At 44.2% G+C, this 20,738-nt stretch overlaps 1 long non-coding RNA gene across 1 annotated transcript; it reads right to left on the bottom strand.

The window, feature by feature from the left end:
- Positions 1-14,682: 14,682 nt before the first annotated feature.
- On the bottom strand, positions 14,683-20,227 carry LOC107292227. The gene is made up of 4 exons (XR_001548989.1): positions 20,185-20,227; positions 17,896-17,989; positions 17,051-17,089; positions 14,683-14,745 (listed from the first exon to the last, which is right to left on the bottom strand). It is a non-coding gene; the product is annotated as an uncharacterized LOC107292227 (long non-coding RNA).
- Between the last annotated feature and the right edge of the window lie 511 nt (positions 20,228-20,738).

Genomic DNA, 20,738 nt, shown 5'->3' with positions numbered 1-20,738 from the left:
TCTTCTCGAGATCCAGGATTGTCTGCGTTTATTTCGTTGATAAGCAACTCCAGGGCTGGAATCGGAGGTGCTTCGGTTGTCCTCGGTTCTTCCGAAGTTAAATCTACAATGAACCAAATCTTGTCACTTCAGACTGAACATACAAACATTTTATTCTAGGGTGAATAGCTAATCTTTCTTTCCTGACCCATGAAGAGAAGAAGGGGTTTACAGGTAGCCCAGCTCTCCAAGCATTGCAACCAATTATTTAAACATTATGGACATCCTCCAGAAATAAAATCAAGTCTATAAAATATAATCTAGTCCAGGGCTAGGCAACCTTGGCTCTTTTATGACTCATGGATTTCAACTCCCAGAATTCCCGAGCCAGCCTGGCTCAGCTTGGAAACCTCTTCCTTTCCCCTCAGCATGGCTGGCTCAGGAATTCTGGGAGTTGAAGTCCACGAGTCATAAAAGAGCCAAGGTTGCCTACCCCTGGTCTAGGTCTTTAGGCAGCACAGGGACCTCCAAGTTGACTGAAGATGTGAAATCTAATTTGCTCAAATCAATGCTGGCTACGGGGCCCATCGAAAAGAAACTGGTCCTGCTTCCTTCACGATACTTCAAAACATGAGGAGAAACCACTGTTGTGTGTCCCTTTCTAAACAATCCAGATGGCCTGTGCCATGATTGGCAGGTGTGTCCTTCTAAACCAGGGGTAGGCAACCGTGGCTCTTTTATGACTCGTGGACTTCAACTCCCAGAATTCCCGAGCCAGCATGGCTCAGCTTGGAAACCTCTCCCTTTCTCCTCAGCATGGCTGGCTCAGGAATTCTGGGAGTTGAAGTCCACGAGTCATAAAAGAGCCAAGGTTGCCTACCCCTGATTCTAGCTCTTCAACGTGTGGTAGTTCAATCTACCGTTCCACTTCAAAAGTTTTTCTCCTGAAGAAAAAAAGAGCATTGCCTGCCTTTGTTCACTTTGTTAGTGAAGTTTGATTAGCAACCATTCAAAGTTACGACAGCACTGAAAAAAAGTGATTGGCAACAAGTCCTCACACCTACGACCGTTGCAGCATCCCTGCAGTCACATGATCAACCAGGCACATATTTACAACAGTTGCAGTGTCCCACGGTCATATGATCGCCATGCTGGCTAGGGAATTCTGGGTGTTGAAGTCCGCCCATCTTCAAACTGTCAAACTGCCAAACACTGGCTTATCATAAGGCCAAGCAATTTTTGTGTTCCACACAATGGTGAATGGTGAATGCTTGTGCTCGGGGGGGGAGGGGAGCTAAAAATCCTGGAAGCTGCACTCCGTTGTGTTCTCCCCTCCATCGCACTACTGTACCTGGAGGTGTGTGTGTCCCATCTGCATTGCTTGAGCAATTCTTAATGGCTATGCTGTGGTTCTGATTTCCAAAATGCAACAGTTCCTCAGTCTTCTCCAAGATTGAGAGGGCTTGCAACTCACGGTCCAGCTGTTCTGTTGACCGGGCGCTCAAGAGGGCAGTGAAAATCAGTTCTCTGCCTTCACATGTTAAAACAGGATCTGCACCGAGAGGAATAAAAGGAAATCTCAATCTGCAAATTTCTTTCCCAAGTACTGTCATTACCTATTTTAATATTAGCACTGATACGAATCTCTTTTAAATTTCACTTCATTTCCATTTTACAGTTTGTTACCTATATACTCAACACGCGCTAGAAGAGCAGGGAGTAAATCAAACCGTAATTATGACTGTATCCTGGTTTGATTTACCCGAACGCAAATGGCTGCTTCATCATCACCTGAACTATTATTTTCAGACTGTTGGTTTACACCATTTAAGGAACCAGCCAACCGATCGTCTTTCCTGCCACAGATTACGCCACGAAAGAACAAGATTTCCTTCCTTTGGTTTCAGTCATTGCGTTAGGACATTTCCCACAAATCTGTCAGTTTATCCAGTGATGCCTTAGCCTCTTTCGTGAGGTGGTTAAAGATCTTACTGGAAGGTTTTGCAAAAACCTGGAACCATCGTCTTTGTTGGTTATTTCAGCCAGCTTTGTTGGTTCTTTCGACACAGGGGTTGAAACGCTCCAAGAGAAAAACCACACAGCTTTTACCTTTGAAATATGCCGGGGAAAAACTGCAGTTGCATTGTTGCTCCAGAGACTGGGCCAAAACTCTCTGAATTGTGCTTTCGTCCTGAGGTTTTTGTTGGCAATCTTAAGGTACAGAAGACACAGAAGGAAGATTAGCAGGAAAGACAAAGAAGATATTTGTATCTCCACTTAGTTTGCTTAATGCATTTACACCCTCCCTGTCAGGTGGAAAGGATCGGGACCACACATTAAGTTGCAGTTAACAGAATCTCACAAGTCTGAAAGTACAAATCTTCCACGGTCTCTTTTAAAGCCTGAGAAACTACGGAGGGCTTTTTCTGAGCCTCTTGCCCCACCCATTATTTAGCTGAGGGCTATGCTGTCCCTTATCTGACTGTCCCCTTGGCAGCGTCCCTTGGCCTATTCCCCTGAGATCTTTCCCACAAACCATTATACTGTAGTATGTTTGGTGCAATCCCACACTTCAGTTCACAGGTCCCCCACTGTCTCCAGCAGGCAGCACTTACCTGCTACTTGAAAACAAAAGGAAACTTTTTGGCTAAAGCGTTTCTTCGGGCAGTCGTTGAACTGCAAAGGTGTGGACTTGCCAAGGGCGTAAGAGGACGAATCACGGGAGACGGAGCAGCAGACGCACCGGCTCACAGAGGCCCCATCCTGCTGGGATCTGATGAAAATTAACAGAGGGGAAGAGAAAGGTCCATAAATAACCAGAGGGAAAGGCCGGAAGAGAACGTGAGAAGTAGAGAAATGGCTGAATCGATTTTAATCGTTTTATCTTCTGCAAAATGGGCGAGGGAGATGCTTTGCTAAATGGAATGAGCTGGACCCCTTGACAGCTATTTTTTGAGAGCCCTTCTAACATGTTCACAGTACAGGTAGTCCTTGACTTACAGCCACAATGAAAGGCAGTTGTTAAATGAATCGTGCCCTTTTTTGCCGTGGCTGTTAAGTTAATCACTGCAGCAGTTAGCAATAGTACTTAGCACTTAGACTTATATACCGCTTCACAGTGCTTTACAGCCCTCTCTAAGTGGTTTACAAAGTCAACCTATTTTCCCCAACAATCTGGGTCCTCAGTTTACCAACCTCAGAAAGATGGAAAGCTGAGTCAACCTTGAGCCAGTCAGAATAGGAAGGAAGGAAGGAAGGAAGGAAGGAAGGAAAGAAGGAAGGAAGGAAGGAAGGAAGGAAGGAAAATAGCAATTGCACTTAGACTTGTATACCGCTTCACAGTGCTTTACAGCCCTCTCTAAGCGGTTTACAGAGTCAGCCTGATGCCCCCAACAATCTGGGTCCTCATTTTACTGACCTCAGAAGGATGGAAGGCTGAGTCAACCTTCAGTCGGTCAGGATCGAACTTGTGGCAGTCGGCAGAGTCAGTCTGCAGTACTGCATTCTAACCCCTGCGCCACCAGGGCTGATATGCTTTCGAAGGAAGGCATTCAACCAACAGGTAAATCAGACTGCAAAGTGAATCAAACTAGTAGCACCACCTCTCTCGGGGTTGTTCCTGATTGCCTTGCTTTGCCATAAATGCATATTTTGGCTCCAGCAAAGCAGCACTTTTCACCTTTCTGTCTGCCCCTCATGCTCAAGTCCTAGAATTTGGGAATCTGTTTCGGCACGAGCAGGCTTCCTTCTGCAAGGATTAGCAGGACATTTCTGCTGGCATTCAGCTTCCTTACTGTTCGCTCACGTAGAAGAGAGGCTTCCCGGGGGTCAAGATGTCCCGCAGCTGTGAATCCGGCTGTTCCACTGTTGTGTACACCAAGGTATCCAGAAGGCCTGAAATCGGTGGGACACCGGAGCCCACCACAAAGTGGCTGATGGTCCCGCTGTACAGGGCGATGGCATTGGCGCCTGCTTTGAGGAGGGGGGCGCTGGAATTCTGGAAGGGCTGCGAGTGAGCTGCACCGCCTGAAAGAAAGAGAACTTTAGGTGGCCTCTACAGGTAGTTGGGCAGGCAAGATGCTCAACAGACGAATCTGAGAGTCAAGCACACCTTCCAAGAGAATAAGCATCTTCTGGCAAGGTCAAGTGTCTATTTACATAGCTTTTTCCTCCTAGGAGAAAGGATCACAGCTTCTCAAACAAGTGCTAGATTCTCGCAAGGTGCTAAAATAAAGTCGCTTGCGTCTTGCACAGAGGAGGGCATGCTGTGCCTGTAAATTGCAGCTTTCGCCTTAGCAACTGTAATTTTGTGCAGAAGCACATCGTTTAACACAGGGGTAAGCAACCTTGGGGCTTTTATGACTCATGGACTTCAACTCCCAGCATGGAATTCTGGGAGTTGAAGTCCATGAGTCATAAAAGAGCCAAGATTGCCTAACCCTGCACTAGATAGAATAGGGCTCTTCAAACTTGGCTCTTTTATGACTCGTGGACTTCAACTCCCAGAATTCCTGAGCCAGCATGGCTCAGCTTGGAAACCTCTCCCTTTTCCCTCAGCGTGGCTGGCTCAGGAATTCTGGGAGTTGAAGTCCACGAGTCATAAAAGAGCCAAGGTTGCCTACCCCTGGTCTAGCCAACGGCTACTGATCGTGCTGGCCAATGGATCCTGGGTCAGAAACCGGACAAACAGACATACAGAAAGTATCTAGCCCTACCTGGAATTTCAGACAGTCCTGAACCCAACAGAAGTAACCCATCAGGAGAGGTTTCACCCTTGACTTCCATGACAGAGTAGATCTGTCGGGTGCTTCCTTCAATCAGCACCATCACCAAGTCCTTTACCTCTTGGGAAGGGGGACCTTGGAGCTCCACAAACTCAGAGTCCCCAGCAGAGGATGCCAACTTAACCTCATTGATCAGCACCAAAGAGGCGTTCAACTGTGAGAAAGGAATGCAGTGGTTGTCGGAGCCTGGGGTCGGCGCTCCCACTTGGAAGAAGCTCTGAGAATCCGCCCCTTGGCATCTCTCCAGAGATTCATCATCTGTGGTCCGGAATAACGGGTCTTCCAAGAAAGGTTCCGTGCCAGGGGTCAGCACACGAACCAACTCGTCTGCGTTGTCCTTTTTCTTAGATTTATGCACCAACGCATCCACCAGGTCTTTGTTGTCTACAGGCATGCCTTCGTACAAGTCCGATCTCCCAAAGTAGAGAGCAATTGCATCCGGTCCATTCTGGATTGTGCTCTTTGAGAGGATGATAGCTGGCCTTGGGACAAGGCTGCCAGACCCAATCAGGAGAAAACCTTGGTCATCTGTGGAGAAACCACCAAGATCTATGACTTTGTAGGCCTTGTTTCCCTTTCCATTGTGGAGGACTAACTGATATCCGTTCAAAGCCACTCTTTGTCCACTGACATGATAGAGTTCCAAATACTCCATGGTGTCGTCTCCGGGATTATCTGCATTGACTTCATTAATCAGGAGCGTCGGCTTCATCTTTTGGTCCATGAGGAGGTTCTGTGAATTCCCGTCATGTAACCAGATGCATAGAAGGAGCACCAAGGCAACGATCAAGCCAGATCCCATGACTGCAGAGATGAGCTGTTTCCCAGGAGTTTAACAATCAGGTCCACTTTCCAATAAGGTCTGGACAAAACAGAAGAGAAAATAGCTGGGAAAAACAGCAAACAGGATTCAGTCCTTACAGCTGATTCGGACTGTATCATTTTCCCATGTTAATCTTATACTTTACAGGGATTATGTATAAGGTTATCTCCTACTGTAGACTATACGATGGGTCAATATTGGTATAACGCTGAAACATTAATAGATGAATTTTTATTGCCTCAAGTTATCTGTTATTTCCGTTCACTTAATAAAGCACAATAAACCCCTTTCAGCTTAGCTGGCCAAACAGACTTCTCTTCCACATTATATCAAAATATTTACTTAACCATGGTTGGTAATAAGCCATAATCAGCAAGACCACACCTGCTAAGCCATACGCTGCCATTCGCAAACCTAATTCCCCAAAGACAAATAAACACTTTTTACAATGATGTATGGGATAAAATAACTGATTTTGTCGTTGTTTAAATGGGTTTTACTATTAGAAAATGAATCTCGCCAGCAAAATGTGGGCGAGTTTCCTGCTCTTTTTTTAAAATCTACCATAGAAACTGTGGTTTACACACAAAAGATTGTATCTCGTCCCTTTTGACCGCAGTTTGGGTAAGCTCATATCCTGTTATTGGTGACAATAACTTTTAAATTAAGAATGTATTTGTGTACAAATGAGTCAGAGAGGAAAAACACTGTACAAAATGCGATTCTAGCAGCTTGTTGCATTACAGTTCGTTGCTGCTAACACCTCCCACCTCCCAAAGTTTTCGGGAATTTTAACTGCCAGAGCCCTCTTTTCCCCAGAAAGTGCACACTTCAGCTTCTTGGAAGGTATCCCTAGGTGTGATTTTCTCAACAGCTTAGATTTCTGTTACTTTTGGGTGTTTTTAAAATGCAGAGCATCTGAGCGATTAATGAGGAAGTTGGCATTTCACGTTTTATTCTGACTTGGATAATATTTGTTTTCTCCAATCTTTGCCCTGTGAAAACCATGGGAACAATACAGTATTTACCTACCTGTCAAGTTAATTGGAGGGTTGGAAAGACTGTAATATTAAAAACAGAGGCAGATCCGCCATGATACCAGAAATATGCCACTGCAGTCACTGTAGGTATTCATCTCCTGGAACAGCAAAAAACAGAAAATAAAGAAGCACTGCTAAGCTGGGCAGAGATTACTTTGCGCTAATACAGAAGAGTGATTATCATATTAATTAAAGTGTCAGCCTAGATGATATAGTTCACATCTGCACTTGGTTACCCACTACACCACTACAGTCTGCACCGCTGAGCTTAACAAATCTTTTTAACAAATCTTGGATAGGATAGGATAGGATAGGATAGGATAGGATAGGATAGGATAGGATAGGATAGGACAGGACAGGACAGGACAAGTGGAGTGGAGTGGAGTGGAGTGGAGTGGAGTGGAATGGAATGGAATGGAATAGAATAGAATAGAATAGAATAGAATAGAATAGAATAGAATAGAATAGAATAGAATAAGTGGAATGCAATAGAGTAGAATAGAGTAGAGTAGAGTAGAAAATAGAATAGAATAGAATAGAATAGAATAGAATAGAATAGAATAGAATAGAATAGAATAGAATAGAATGAGTGGAATGCAATAGAATAGAGTAGAGTAGAGTAGAGTAGAGTAGAGTAGAGTAGAGTAGAGTAGAGTAGAATAGAATAGAATAGAATAAGTGGAATGCAATAGAGTAGAATAGAGTAGAGTAGAGTAGAAAATAGAATAGAATAGAATAGAATAGAATAGAATAGAATAGAATAGAATAGAATGAGTGGAATGCAATAGAATAGAGTAGAGTAGAGTAGAGTAGAGTAGAGTAGAATAGAATAGAATAGAATAGAATAAGTGGAATGCAATAGAGTAGAATAGAGTAGAGTAGAGTAGAAAATAGAATAGAATAGAATAGAATAGAATAGAATAGAATAGAATGAGTGGAATGCAATAGAATAGAGTAGAGTAGAGTAGAGTAGAGTAGAGTAGAGTAGAGTAGAGTAGAATGAGTGGAATGCAATAGAATAGAATAGAATAGAGTAGCGTAGAATAGAGTAGAGTAGAGTAGAGTAGAGTAGAGTAGAGTAGAGTAGAGTAGAGTAGAGTAGAGTAGAGTAGAGTAGAATAGAATGAGTGGAATGCAATAGAATAGAGTAGAGTAGAGTAGAGTAGAGTAGAGTAGAGTAGAGTAGAGTAGAGTAGAGTAGACTAGACTAGAATAGAATAGAATAGAATGGAATAGAATAGAATAGGAGTTACCAATCTACCACCGTCTGCAGCACAGATCTTAACAAATCTTGCAAGGCTGTTATACCAATCCTCTAGACATCGTTGTGAGAGAAAGAGCAAACTCAGCAAGCCTGGCACACAGCACTTGTGGGAAGCCACCATTGTCTTCAAAGACCTATGAGTCAAAGCACTGCCAGTCAACAAAGCCGCTGTGTTTCATTAACTCAAGGCGAGGGTGAAGCTTGACAATCAACCCTGGTTGGCTTTCAGGATGGGTTGAACAAGCCCGATTCCTACGGCCAAGCTGTTGTAAAATGGTTTATAGCTGGGATTTCCCCTTGAAGATTAAATCATGGTATTCTTAAACAGTTGGGATCAAGCCACACCAAAGCAAAGCAAAGCTAAGCAAAGCACACAATGACGTAGCCTAACATTTAAATATAGTCACTCTCTCCCCATTCTAAGCTTCTGGGAGAAAGTGAGTGGGTTATATTTATTTTTTATTTATTAGATTGCTATCCAGCCTTTATTATTTTTTTCTAAATAACCCAAGGCAGTGAAAATACCTCATACTCCTTCTTCCCCCTATTTTCCCCACAACGACAACCCTGTGAGGTGGGTTGGGATGAGAGAGAACGACTGGCCCAAAGTCACCCAACTGGCTTTCAGGGGCTGCCCCAAAGAAGAGGGAGTCAAGCTATTCTCCAAAGCCCCTGAAGGCAGGATAAGAAGCAACGGATGGAAACTAATCAAGGAGAGAAGCAACCTGGAACTAAGGAGAAACTTCCTGACAGTTAGAACAATTAACCAGTGGAACAACCTGCCTCCAGAAGCGGTGAATGCTCCAACACTGGAAGTTTTTAAGAAGAGACTGGACAGCCATTTGTCCGAAATGGTATAGAGTTTCCTGCCTGAGCAGGGGGTTGGACTAGATGACCTCCAAGGTCCCTTCCAACATTATTATTATTATTATTATTATTATTATTATTATTATTATTATTATTATTATTATTATTATTATTACTACTACTATTACTACTACTACTACTGTTGTTGTTTGTTGTTATTATTACTATTATTATTTATTATTATTATTATTATTATTATTATTATTATTATTATTATTATTATTATTATTATTATTATTATTATTATTATTATTATTATTATTATTATTGGAAGGCTAGAACTCACAGTCTCCTGGTGATTGGGCCAAAGTCACTTAACCAGCTTTCATGCCTAAGGTAGGACTAGAACTCACCACCTCCCGGTTTCTAGCCTAGTGCTTTAACCACTAGATCAGACTGGCTTTCTTTATCCTGAGCACAACCAATAAATAATAATAATAAAAAATAAATAAAGATAAGCAACCCGAACAAAATCAAAATCTAAAGGACACCTTTTCTTTAGTTCTTACATCAAGAGGGGGGGAAAAAGCGCCTGTTCCATTTCCACCCATCCCTGCCCAGCTATGAAAGAGAAGATTTCGTTTGCATCACAACCAAGCAACTTGGTTTGCTTAACTGTGATTTAAAGAAGCCCCCCATTTATTGGGTTCAGCCAGCATCCTGGCCCGCCGCCAGCGCTGGCGTTTCAGCAGCGAAAGCCCCAGAGGAGCCGCTTAACGCAACGGCATCGCCCGTCCCGGCGTGTGAAAACAAGAAACTTGACATTTCAACAGCTTCTGTTTTCTCTCCGGTTCGGCTTCCCTTCTGCTCTCCAGAAGTGGGGGCTCTGCCCAGCCAAAGGCGGCCCAGGAGAGGGAGCTCACTTGGGGGGTCCAAGGAGGAGAACGCCCCCCCCCAGTCCTTCCCATTCGCCGGCCTTTGGAAAGAGGAAACGTGGAAGGAAAAAAAAAGGAAGGTGCTTCCTTTCCTTTCCTCTCCTCTCCTTCCCTCTTTCCTTTCCTCTCCTTCCCTCTTCCTCCTTCCTTTCCTCTCCTTCCCTCTTCCTCCTTCCTTTCCTTCCCTCTTCCTCTTTCCTTCCCTCTCCTTCCCTCTTCCTTCTTTCCTCTCCTCTCCTTCCCTCTTTCCTTTCCTCTCCTTCCCTCTTCCTCCTTCCTTTCCTCTCCTTCCCTCTTCCTCCTTCCTTTCCTTCCCTCTTCCTCCTTCCTTTCCTTCCCTCTTCCTCTTTCCTTTCCTTCCCTCTTCCTCTTTCCTTTCCTCTCCTTCCCTCTTCCTCTTTCCTTTCCTCTCCTTCCCTCTTCCTTCTTTCCTTTCCTCTCCTCTCCTCTCCTTCCCTCTTTCCTTTCCTCTCCTCTCCTTCCCTCTTCCTCCTTCCTTTCCTTCCCTCTTCCTCTTTCCTTTCCTCTCCTCTCCTTCCCTCTTCCTCCTTCCTTTCCTCTCCTTCCCTCTTCCTCCTTNTCCTTCCCTCTTCCTCTTTCCTTTCCTCTCCTTCCCTCTTCCTTCTTTCCTTTCCTCTCCTCTCCTCTCCTTCCCTCTTTCCTTTCCTTTCCTCTCCTCTCCTTCCCTCTTCCTCCTTCCTTTCCTTCCCTCTTCCTCTTTCCTTTCCTCTCCTCTCCTTCCCTATTTCTCCTTCCTTTCCTTTCACTCTTCCTCCCTTCCTTCTTCCCTTCTCCTCCCTCCCTCCCTCCCTCCCTCCATCCTTTCCATTTCCCTCCTTCTTACCTTTCCTTTCTTTTTCGAAAGTAAAAAAAAGAGAGAGAGGGAAAGCGCGGCAGTCAATGAAAGAAGAACCGTCTCCAACCTCCACGGAGCAAGGAAGGGCGTCCAGGCGTCCCGGGGCGCATCTCGCTCGGGCTTCCAGTGCGCGCCCTGCCCGCCTCCGCTCCGCCTCCGCCTCCGGCCAGCTCATCCCACTCGCGGCTGGCAGATCCACGCCGAAAAGCTTCCACGCCAAGCGGGGCCCGGGGAAAGCTCGGGGGTCGTCCTCGGAGCTCTGAGGGTCTCCGGCTGCAAGCGCCAAGAGCCCGGCCTTGGAAGCGCGTTTGGGGAGGTTTGAGGGGAGAGGAGGCGTCTTGATCCCCCCCCCTTTTCAAAATCCGGGGCTGGGAGGGCTTAAACCGGGATTTTCCCTTGAGAGTTAAATCACAGGGTGTGTTTTCCCCGCTTTCTTTCTTAGCTTGGCCTGGATAATGAAAATGCATTTTCTGAATGTTTCCTTCTGCCCGTGGAAAAGCTCCGCGTAAAACGCGTGGCGGTCCCGTTCGTTGCACCGCCAACACGCGGATTCCTCCTTAATTGCGCCGTATTGTACGTCGACGGGGCTGCAAGAAGCAAAAATGGCCATTAGGGGGGCAGCCAAGAGCAGGCAGCCCTCTTTACATATTGTATGTTTACATAAGTATGTTCTGCTTGGGTCGAACTGGACTGCGCATTGGAATCACATTTCAGGAGGCATGTGGTATAGTAGAGCTCCCCAACTTTTCCAGCTAGGTGGCCTGGAAGGAAAGGGAGGAGCAGGGAAATGAGCGCACGGGGCAGCGCTAGCGCGCGCACACACAAACACACCACACGTGCCTTCGGTGGTGTGCTGGCGCCTACCTGCATGCCCAAACAGGCCGCTAGCGCCCGCGTGACGCTGGTGGCGGTGCTAACGCACCCACACATGCGCAAACAGGGCTGCTAGCCCCCGTGCAGCGGCACTACTGCAAGTGGGAGAGGCCTCGCCAGCTATTCCCGTGGCCCGATGGCCAACAGGCTATGGCAGTGGTGGCGAACCTATGGCACGGGTGCCAAAGGCGGCACTCAGAGCCCTCTCTGTGGGCACGCGCGCCGTCACCCCAGTCCTAGGCCTTCAGCTGGGTTTTATAAAAGCTTTTCGCTTTAGGCCTCCGCTGCCATGTGCAAAAAAAAAAGGTTCAATCAATCAATCAATTTCAACTTCTCCAGGGAAAAAAAAAGATCTCGCAAAGTTGGAATTGATTGATTGAACTTTTTAGTCCCACCCAGTCTGCCGTTACCACTGCAGCCACACCCACCCAATGGGCCACACCCACCCGGCACCCAACAATGCATAAGTGGGTTTTGGGTTGCAGTTTGGGCACTCGGTCTCTAAAAGGTTCGCCATCACTGGGCTACGGCCTGATACTGGGCCGCGGACCATAGGTTGGGGACCCCTGTGGTATAGCATTTGTCAAGCGCTGGGGAAATCAGGAGAGTCAGGCAGTTCAAATGAGTATAAAGATTTATTGCAGGCTTAAGCTCTCTATGAGAATGTGAACTACTAACGGTCAAGGGAAATTAGCAGGAAATAAGAAAGGAATTCAGGGTGGGCTGGATTTAGATCTCTTGTGGGTGCGCAGAGACTCATGACTGATGACGCGTTTGACTCCTCCCTCGGGCTCAGCCCGATCATCTCCTACATCATGTTTGGGATGGAACTTTGAGTCAAGTGTCTCTCATTATGTCTTGTCCTTGGCAGTTTTTTAAGGACACAGTCTTCTTTGGACCAATTATTCTCTTCTCTCCACTAATGTTCTTCACCAGCTGAATAGTAACAGGAGAACCCGTGGCCTGCTTAAGATTGCCAAATTGGAGCTACTGAAAATAGGGTCAATGGATCCTCGTCTGACCCATAGAAATAAGTAGAGCATTCAAAATTGGAGGGTTTTTTTTGGGGGGGGGGGAAGAGTGTTGAAGGAGAGAGAGGAAGCCTCTTAATCAGGAACCTTTTTTGACTAGGATTCCAGTTAAGGATAGCACCGATTTCTCCATCTTTAAATTTCATATTGTTGAAAGCCAATTTGGTGGCATGGTTAAGGGACCAGCCTAAAAACCAGGAGACTGTGAGTTCCAGTCCTGCCTTATATCCAAAGCCAATTGGGTGACCTTGGTGACCCTGATCAGGCAGTGGCCAGGAAGCAACAGTGAACAGAATGCATCAAAAAAATTAAAATAAAATAATAAAATATAAAATGAAATAAAATAAAATTGTTGTGACCATCTGGGAAGATTCCCCCCCCCCCAATTTCGCTCAAATGTCACCATTTTCAGATAGACATCAGGGTTAAACTTGCCAACCTTTGTGAAATCTTTCAAGGCTTTTGAAATGTTGCTGGAAAGGATAAATGTTTTGCAGTTTCCTATGAAGCAATGTTGGGGTTTTTAATCAGGAGAATGATGTTTTTTGCAAAGGAGAGGAACTTAGCCCTTTAGCAGAACTGACCTTCCCTGACTTGGGGCATTCCAGATGTGAGTGCAGCTGCCAGGCAACTAACTATAGGTTGTCATTCATCTTCTCTGGAGGGCCTGAGTTCCCCCACATGGGAATGGGTTGAGCTAAATATATCAGTGGTGTATCACGTACTTAGAATATAGAAGCATAGGGCTGGAAGGGAACTTAAGAGACCATCCAGTCCAACCCCCTGCTCAAGTAGGAGACCCTACTACATCATTCTGGACAAATGGCTGTCCAATCTCTGAATCGTTGCAGGATGTAAGCCGTTCCATGTAAAGCTGCCTTTTGCAATTGACTGGTGAGGATTTTTGTCAACGGTGGAAGCCTCTGAATTCTTTGGCCATGATTTTGAGCAACTCAGTTTGTAGGCTCTTGTTTCAAATACAGTTGCAGGAACTATCTGCCTCTCAGAGCTGAAAAAAAGAATGCAGTCCAGCTGGAATTCTGCACCTGGAATGTGGAAGAGGGCGTCACCCACCTATCTCCAGCAGCAAAATGTCTTCTGCCATCCTTGTCCGTATCTCCAATCACCTTTCCCTTCCGTGAACTTAGGAATTCTTTTTCTTTTTCTTTCTTTCTTTCTTTTTCTTTCTTTCTTTCTTTCTTTCTTTCTTTCTTTTTCTTTCTTTCCTATGTCTTTTTTCTTTTCTTCCTTTTCTTCCTTCTTTCCTTCCTTCCTTCTCTTTTTCTTGTTGAACTAAAATTCAACCCTAACCCTAACCCTTTCCCTTCCGTGAACTTAGGAATTCTTTTTCTTTCTTTCTTTCTTTTTCTTTCTTTCTTTCTTTCTTTCTTTCTTTCTTCTTTCTCTTTCTTTCTTTTCTATCTGTCTTTTTTCTTTTCTTCCTTTTCTTCCTTCTTTCCTTCCTTCTCTTTTTCTTGTTGAACTAAAATTCAACCCTAACCCTAACCCTTTCCCTTCCGTGAACTTAGGATTTCTTTCTTTTCTTTCTTTCTTTCTTTCTTTCTCTTTCTTTCTTTCTTTCTTTCTTTCTTTCTTTCTTTCTTTCTTTCTTTCTTTCTTTCTTTCTTTCTTTCTTTCTTTCTTTCTTATCTGTCTTTTTTCTTTCCTTCCTTCTTTCCTTCCTTCCTTCTCTTTTTCTTGAACTAAAATTCAACCCTAACCTTAACCCTTTCCCTTCCATGAACTTAAGAATTCTTTCTTTCTTTTTCTTTCTTTCTTTTTTTCTTTCTTTCTCCTTCTGTCCGTCCTTCCTTTTCTTTCTCCCTTCCTTTTCTTTCCTTCCTTCTCTTTCCTTCCTTCATCTTCCTCCCTTCCCTTATTCCCCTCCCCTTTCTCTGTGTGTCTCCCCCCCCAACACACACACACACAGAGGAAGGCCTCAAGGGGTTTGAGCAAAAAGGCTTGAGTCAGTGCACTTTGCTTGGTGTGCAACTTTTAATCAGGCCAGGAAGGAAATGCTGCTAAACGGATTTTCAAGGAACTGCTGGTGAGGGAGAGAGCAAAAAGGCCAGCCCAGCTCCTGCAGAAACCCTGCACAGAAGCTTCAAAGGGGGGGGGGGGTTGTGCGGATGAGTGGGGAAAGTGACATCTGAAAGCCCTCGTGCAATTTGGATGCAAATCTTCTCAGGATCGCTGCCTCCATCACGTTCTCCCCATTCTGAACTTTTTTCCAAAAACCTCGCGACAGCCAGAGGGATGCAAGTGGGGGGTTTCTATTGGGGGTGGGGGGGGAAGCACCCCACGATGCAGGAGGCACTGTTGGGGGTGGGGGACCTAGGCGTTCAGTCTGCAGCTGTGGAAACAGAAGAAGGAGCAAAGCATTGAAGGACTGGCGAGCACAGCATTCATCAGCTTTAAAAAAACTCCCAAGCAAAGTTGACCAGTTGTGTCAAAAAAACATTTTTTGCAGCGGGTGCGAAGGGGAAGACAAAAAAAATCTCCCTCTTTTTTTTTCTTAAAAAAAAAAATAGGAAGTCTGTGTTTTTTTTTCCTACTAAGGAAGTAGGTGTCAACGTCTACCGCTTCGGCTGGGAAAGGAACAAGCAGAATATTAGTTGGAGATTGAATGAATGGGAAGTGAGAAAATGTCAAGCTTGTGAGAATGACCCACTGGGGATTGAACAGAATAGCAGAGTTGGAAGAGACCTTGGAGGTCATCTAGTCCGACCCCCTGCTCAGGCAGGAAACCCTATAGCATTTCAGACAAGTGGCTGTCCAATCTCTTTTCTTAAAAACTTCCAGTGTTGGAACATTCATAACTTCTGGAGGCAGGTTGTTCCACTGATTAATTGTTCTAACTGTCAGGATATTTTCTCCTTGATCAGTTTCCATCCATTGTTTCCTGTCCTGCCTTCAGGTGCTCTGGAGAATAGGTTGACCCCTCCCTTCTTTGTGGCAGCCCCTCAAATATTGGAACACTGCTATCCTGTCACCCCTAGTCCTTTTCATCAGACTAGACATACCCAATTCCAGCAACTGTTCTTCATATGTTTTAGCCTCCAGTCCTCTAATCATCTTTGTTGCTCTTCTCTGCACTCTTTCTAGAGTCTCAGCATCTTTTTGAATATTGTATTTTTTTTTAAAAAAAAAAATCTTCTGAAGTATGGGCAGTCTACAACTTTCAACCATTCCGTGTAAGGTTACAATGGCACTGCAAAAAGTGACTTTTAACCGGTCCTCACCCTTACAAATAATCAGGGCTTTTTTTTGTCATAGAATGCCCAGAACGGAGTTCCGGCACCTTTTTTGGACAGAACCTTGTAGGGTAGGCAAGGCGGGTTGTATGATATGTGTGAGTTCCGGCACCTTTTTCTTTTTTACAAAAAAAGCACTGCAAATAATAATAACAACAACAACAACCAAAGAGAGAAACAACCTAGAACTAAGGAGAAACTTCCTGACAGTGAGAATAATTAACCAGTGGAACAACCTGCCTCCAGAAGCAGTGAATGCTCCAACACTGGAAGTTTTTAAGAAGAGACTGGACAGCCATTTATCTGAAATGGTGTAGGGTTTCCTGCCTGAGCAGGGGGTTGGACTAGATGACCTCCAAGGTCCCTTCCAACTTTATTATTATTATTATTATTATTATTATTATTATTATTATTATTATTATTATTATTATTATTACTACAACAACAACAACAACTTAACTGCAGTGATTTTGCTTAATGACTGTGGCAAAAATGTCATCAAATGGGGTACTTTAGCAACGGAAATTCTCCACCCAAATTTGATAATATCATGTAGTTTAGGAAAAGCCCCCAAATGCCTGGAATCAGAATAAGCCATGAGTTAATTATCTTTGTCCACATAATTTCGCTTGGTAGACACTGCTGTTTATGCTTTGGGAAGTCTTCTCCTTGGAAACCAAAGAGAGGACCCTGCTTTTTCATAAAAAATAGGCAACTAGATTTTCTTTGTTTTCCCTTGAAGATGTTTCGCTTCTCATCCTAGAAGCTTCTTCAGTTCTGAACTGAAGAATCGAAGAAGCTTTTTGGATGAGAAGTGAAATATCTTCAAGCAAAACCAAGAAAAGTCCAGTTGCCTATTGAAAAAGCACCTTTGGGACAACCACGACCTGGATGACTGAGAATCTCCATAGATAAAGAGAGGACCTTTGCCTTTGATTAAAATCAGAGTCTCCAGATTAGAAAAGGACTATTTTCTGATATTTACTTTACTTTGGCAGTTAGTCAACCGATCATGAGGTGGCCTGGGGGGGGGGGGTGTCAAACCACCACGCTCTTGCAATTTAAACCAAGTCCTATGAAATTTGACCATTTCTGTTTTTGAGGCAAGAGCGGTGGAATCTTGCAAAATTTGAGGGGCCTTGTGAAATGTTAGCAACTTCAGATATTTCTGAAGTAAATCACTGTTTCCTGTGCTCTTGTAACGTTGTAAGCTCGCTAAACGAACGTGGGTTAAGTCAAGGACTAACTCGTAGGAAGGAAAGTGGAAGGGAGGAAAAAGCATGGAGAAGTATAATGGAAAATACCTTTGAGAAAATGGCTGCTTGAGGGTTTTATACGTTAAAAATTTGAATAATGCATTAGACATCAGAGAGCATCATACTAAAGGCAGAAAAATCTACTCACCAGGCACTCTAAGTCTAGAATTTGCCAGTGGTTCCAAATCTGCAAGAGAAAAAGAAAAATAGGAAGGGAAATAAAACAAGAAATTCTTACTGGGCAGTATATGCAAAGCTCCATGTCTAGAAATGTACCAGTATTTTAAAACTGAGGGGTCCTTAATGCTCTATGAGCTTGGTTGTTTTCTTACAAACATTTCATTACCTAAACTAGGTAACATCATCCATGCTAGATCATGAACAGAGCACTGATGATGTTACCTAGTTTGGTAATGAAATGTCTGCAAGAAAAGAACTAAGCTCAGAGTGTCAAGGGCCCTTCATTTAAACCCTGAAACTACAAATATTCTCCTTTACTGTTTCATTTTAAAACTGATCTGCTAACATATCTCTCAAAACCTGACCGCAGTTACATCTTTAAAGATGTGGTTGTCCAAATTAGATCTCAGACATGATTGTTCTTATTTTAGGATAAGCCGTAGTTTGGACAGGCTTGAAAATTGCGTATCTGTCTGGCTTTCTGTTTCAAAAATCTATTTAGATAGTTCTACAAGAATTATTACTAAATCACCCTGCAACCTTCGTTCCATTGCCTTCAAAGAAATATAAACAAATATACATCAGGCATAGCATAGTTTCTCCCCTTTTGGCTTGGGATGAGGTATCGGTTAGATTTAGAACATAGAACATAGAATAATAAAGTTGGAAGGGACCTTGGAGGTCATCTAGCCCAACCCCCTGCTCAGGAAGGAAACCCTATACCATTTCGGACAAATGGCTGTCCAGTCTCTTCCTAATTGTTCTAACTGTCGGGATCCTTCCTGCGATTCATCTGCTCCCTATTTTCTTTACCACTGAGTCTCCTCGTGAAGTCGCTTGGGAACAGGCGGCTGTGGTCGTCTCCTCACATACACTTCCGTGTCAGCAGTCTCCTGCACAGCTTGCTCTGCAGGACAATGGAGGGGGGGGAAGAGAAAACCAATCCAAAAAGGTTAATTCACACTCCAGCATCTCAATAACACAAGATCCACAGGTTAACACCCTACATACTGCATCCAGTTTTAATCACCACGATGTAAAAAAGATGTTGAGACTCTAGAAAAAGTACAGAGAAGAGCAACAAAGATGATTAGGGGACTGGAGGCTAAAGCATATAAGGAACAGCGGCTGGAATTGGGTCTGTCTAGTTTAACGAAAAGAAGGACGAGGGGGGACATGATAGCAGTGTTCCAGTATCTCAGGGGCTGCCCCAAAGAAGAGGGAGTCAAGCTATTCTCCAAAGCACCTGAAGGCAGGACAAGAAGCAACGGATGGAGACTAACCAAGGAGAGAAGCAACCTAGAACTAAGGAGAAACTTCCTGACAGTGAGAACAATTAACCAGTGGAACAACCTGCCTCCAGAAGCAGTGAATTCTCCAACACTGGAAGTTTTTAAGAAGAGACTGGACAGCCATTTATCCGAAATGGTATAGGGTTTCCTGCCTGAGCAAGGGGTTGGACTAGATGACCTCCAAGGTTCCTTCCAACTTTATCATCATCATCGTCATCATCATCGTCGTCGTTGTTGTTTTGTTGTTGTTTTTTATTATTATTATTATTGTTGTTGTTGTTGTTGTTGTTGTTGTTATTATTATTATTATTATTATTATTATTATTATTATTATTATTATCCCTAAATGCTAACCTGCTCAGAAAGAAGTGGATATTTTTTTTACATGCAGGCACCATAAACATGCCTCTCTTTCAAAAACATTTCACACCAGTTTGGTGTAGTGGTTTAAGGCACCAGACTAGCAACCAGGAGATGGTAAGTTCTAGTCCTGCCTTAGGCATGAAAGCTGGCTGGGCCGACTTTGGGCCAATCACCCAGAGACTGCGAGTTCTAGTCCTACTTCAGGCACGAAAGCCGGCTGGGTGACTTTGAGTCAATCACCAGGAGATGGTGAGTTCTAGTCCTGCCTTACTGGATGACTTCGGATCCATCCCTCTCTCTCCGCCCAACCCACCTCAGAGGATTGTTGTTATGGGGAAAATAAGAGGAGGAAAGAGTATAAAGGTGGGATAATCATCTAATCAGCAAATAAAATAAATGCAGCTTTAGTCACCAGATCACTGGCTCAGTTACCCACTACTATAATTCCACCATCATCAAAAGATGTATGAAGGTAACACAGATGGGCACAAAATGGAAGGGGCATCCATAAGGTGCTTGGTGAAAATGGATGAACTGATCCAGAGATACTTTCTTTGGTTCCCTTCCATATCCCCAGTTACTAGACACTCCCTGTTATTCCAGTCCATTTTTTTTGTCTATAGTCTGTTCACATGTGCCTCTGCTTCCAAGGTCTTTCTATTATGTTGTTCCAACAAATAATGCATTCCTTCTATTATGAGCTTCAGTCAAAACCCCCGTCCCAAACAATGATGGGAAAGTTTACACTGTTTTTTAAAACAAATGGTCATTTTTTTTTTCACGTGCCGAAAAACCAGGAAGTAGCAGACAAAGTTCAACCAAAATGAAAAATGAATGATTGTGGAACATGCTGCTGGCATGGAGCTAGAGGGTGGTGAACTGAGGCCATTGTTGAAAATGGCTTTGAGATTAAGAAAGGGCCAAAATATCACCAGATCAGAATTAGCTGACTCTGTAGGTAGATTTAAATTCTGGTTAATCCTGTAATCATTTATAGGGAGAATTGTTGCATAAATCATAATAATAAGATAGGTCAGGTATGCATGCTTGCTGTGTGTTTAAAGACTTGCCAAGTCTCACAAACACACCTTCTTTCAGTAACCTACTCCTGAATCCAGGGTAGGAGATTTGTTTAATACATAAATATTTTTCCCCAACCAGATGCTGTTTCCCATAATATAATCCACCATTGGCTATGCAGTTCAAATCCCACGCTTCGGGAAAAATCAGGAAAAATAGCGCAAACATCACTCTTTCCCCAATTCCAGTGACCTCTCGCCTTGTCTTGGATTCTGAGTTTTCTAGCCACAGTGGCTGAGGAGGATGGTATTATAGTCCAAAAATAGGAGGGAGCCAAGATGGGCAAAAGATACTCTCTCTAGACATGCAAACGCGCTCAATGATTCTGTGAGTATCTATGAAATTTGCGATGCCAACAGGGACTTACCAATTTCATCCAAGATATTCTGCTGAGCAGTATGGTGAGCTTTCTCCTGTTCATTTAAAAAGAGAAGGTGGGAAAGAGAAAAAAAAAGACACACATTAATTGGAAGCTTTAGAACAAGGCTTTTCAACCAGTGGTATGGGTACCACCTGTGGTACATTGGCACCTGGCAGGTGGTACACGACCATCCTAGAAAAGTGGTAGCGGGGGAGGGAATGAGCTGAACCGGTGGCAGCACCACACAAGCCTGAGCGAGAGACGGCTGGAGCTGCAGGGCTGTCAGGGCTCAGCGGAAGCGCCAGGATCAGTGCCGCTTTCCAGCTGATCGGCACTTCTTCAGGGCTGTCAGGGCTCAGCAGAAGCGCCAGGATCAGCGCCAGGCTCCAGCTGGAGCTCGGCGCTGATCCTGGTGCTTCTGCTGAGCCCAGAAGAAGCGCCGATCAGCTGGAATGTTGCAGCATCTCCAGGGTCTTGTGATTTACATTCAGATGCTTGGCAACTGATTCATATTTATGACGGTCACAGTGTCCCAGGGTCATGTGAAGTGACCAAAACCT

This window comes from Protobothrops mucrosquamatus, unplaced genomic scaffold (assembly GCF_001527695.2).
Source record: "Protobothrops mucrosquamatus isolate PMUCROS unplaced genomic scaffold, P.Mucros_1.0 scaffold1298, whole genome shotgun sequence".
Taxonomy (NCBI): domain Eukaryota; kingdom Metazoa; phylum Chordata; class Lepidosauria; order Squamata; family Viperidae; genus Protobothrops; species Protobothrops mucrosquamatus.
Note: the sequence above shows the minus strand (reverse complement) of the source record. Positions and strands in the feature narration are given on the sequence as shown.